The sequence below is a fragment of the Schistocerca piceifrons genome, unplaced genomic scaffold (assembly GCF_021461385.2).
Source record: "Schistocerca piceifrons isolate TAMUIC-IGC-003096 unplaced genomic scaffold, iqSchPice1.1 HiC_scaffold_1206, whole genome shotgun sequence".
NCBI classification, from domain to species: Eukaryota; Metazoa; Arthropoda; class Insecta; order Orthoptera; family Acrididae; genus Schistocerca; species Schistocerca piceifrons.
In genome coordinates this window covers 42,501-45,000 of record NW_025727022.1, presented here as the reverse complement: position 1 = coordinate 45,000, position 2,500 = coordinate 42,501, and the positions used below count along the sequence as shown (strand labels likewise).

General features: G+C 62.9%; 1 pseudogene; it reads right to left on the bottom strand.

Annotated features, from left to right (window-relative positions):
• Positions 1-2,500, bottom strand: part of LOC124729387 — a 7,816-nt pseudogene that overhangs the window by 2,945 nt on the left and 2,371 nt on the right.

Genomic DNA, 2,500 nt, shown 5'->3' with positions numbered 1-2,500 from the left:
CCAGCTGGTCGAGGGCTGCTACTGCTGCGTTAATAAGGGACTGCAGGCCCCCCCTCGTGGAGGCGAAGAGCAGGATGTCATCCGCGAAGGCCGCCGCGTTCGTCTGGCGGCCCAACACCTTGACACCTACGTGTGAGGGCAGCTGATCTAGAACATAATCAACAGCGAAATTGAACAGGAGAGGGGACAGAGGATCTCCTTGCCGAACGCCTCTTGCTGGCCGCACGGCCGGGGACTCGTCGCCACCCCCCGCAATTACCGTCGTGCTGTCCGCATAGCAGCCCTCGACGTAGTCAATGAATTCGTCCGGCAGACCATGGGCTTTAAGCACAGGACGCAAAGCCGCATGGTCCAACGAATCAAACGCCTTGGACACATCGAGAGATGCCATGAACACAGAACGACAGCGGCGGACGGCGCCGACGAGTATCCGGTCGAGGAGGAAAGTGTTCTCCAGCATCCCATCCCTTGGGATGAAAGCCCGCTGACGTTCGTCCACAGCACACATCCGCATCAGGCGAGTCGCCAGAACCTTATGGAAGGTTCGGGCTAGCACCGAGCAGACGGTGATGGGCCGAAAGTCAGCGGGGGATGCTGGGGCGGCTGTCTTAGGCAGCAAAGAGGTCCTGGCTCGGAGGAGGGAAGGGGGGAGCTTGCGGGTAAGCAGGAAAAGGTTTAGGAGTTTGGTGGTGACCTCCGCTGGAAGGCGGCGCAGCTGCACCGGCGAGAGGCCGTCAGGGCCGGCAACGGAGCCTCTGGGCGGCAGGGCGGCCGCAACCTCTTCTGCAGTGATCGGCCTCCATAGGCGCTCGAAGTCAACAGACTCCGAGCGCGGGAGAAGCCGGTCGGGAATGGAGCCAGCGTTGGAAGGTGGCTCTGTCGTGAAGAGGCTGCGCCAGAAGTCCACCAGCCCCGGGATGGTCGACGGCGGCTGGAGCAGGGTGCCATCCAGGAGGCCACGCACGCAGCGCGCGCGATTCTTCCTGAAGGCATCCTGACATCTGGCATATTCCCACCGGCGGCGCTTCCGCTTGGAGAGCGGAGGGCCACCACCAGACCGCTGCTTGGATGGCGGGCGCAACGTCTTCCTCTTCCTTGCTCCTGCTTCCTCAGAGCCGACAGCACGGAGGGCCTCAGGCAGCCCAGCCGCGACCACTGCCAACGGCGTACCCGGCCCCAAACACGCAAGGTCGTCCAGGGCCGAGAAGCGCGCGGCCGACCGCGGCAGGCCGGCGAGGTGCCTCCATATAGCTTCGTCGACTATAGATGTTTGTGGCGGGCGCTCAAGCTCCGGCGGAGAGGGTGGCCCCTCCGGCAGCGACTCCGGGACGGGTGAATGGCGCAGACCATGCTGCGTCTGTTGTTCCCGCCTCAGCTCCTCTACGTATTCCCGCACCATCGTCCTGTGTGCCACCGTCCTCCTCCTGCACTTGATGGCATCCAGGGTACGGTGCGGAAACAGGGGTAGAAGCTCCTGGTTTGCAAAGAGGACTTTGGAGTCACTGGCACAGAGAAGCCTAGCCTCCGCCAGGGCGAGCTCCCGCATTTCTTCTTCCGCCCACCGAGCTCTCTTCCTATCGGTTGTAATCTCCGCATTTGCCGCTTCCGGATGGGCGCGGCGGCGGTGTTGTCCGAGCCCGATCTTGCTGCGGAAGGCACGGCTGCAAATGCTGCAGTGGAACCATGGCTCCACGGCCTGCTCTACTTCAGGGCGGGTTGGCAGGCTAGCAGTCGGGACTGTTGGGCCGGGTCCTTCAGCGGAAGGCCCGGTACCCGTGTTTTCTTCTCTTGTTGTCCCAACATTAAGGGTTTTGCGATGGAGGGCTGGTAACCCCCCAAAGCCCCAAGTGCGGACTTCCACTCTGCTTACCAGTCCTATCAAGGACTGGCGTATCGGCGGGCCCACGGGAAGGGGGGAAGCCGCAGGCAAGGAGAGGCTAAGAGGGCATGGCCCATGTATTGCGCTTCACTTGCCCAGTAACTATGCCTTAAGAGAGTCATAGTTACTCCCGCCGTTTACCCGCGCTTGCTTGAATTTCTTCACGTTGACATTCAGAGCACTGGGCAGAAATCACATTGCGTCAACACCCGCTAGGGCCATCGCAATGCTTTGTTTTAATTAGACAGTCGGATTCCCCCAGTCCGTGCCAGTTCTGAGTTGATCGTTGAATGGCGGCCGAAGAGAATCCGCGCACCCGCGCGCCCCCGGAGGAGCACGCTAAGGCGGACGCGGCCTCGCAGCAAGGAAGATCCGTGGGAGGCCAAGGCACGGGACCGAGCTCGGATCCTGCACGCAGGTTGAAGCACCGGGGCGCGAACGCCGCGCAGGCGCGCGCATCCTGCACCGCCGACCAGCACGAGGCCGACCAACGGCGAGAGCAGACCACGCCCGCGCTAAACGCCCGCACTTACCGGCACCCCTACGGCACTCACCTCGCCCAGGCCCGGCACGTTAGCGCTGACCCACTTCCCGACCAAGCCCGACACGCCCCGATCCTCA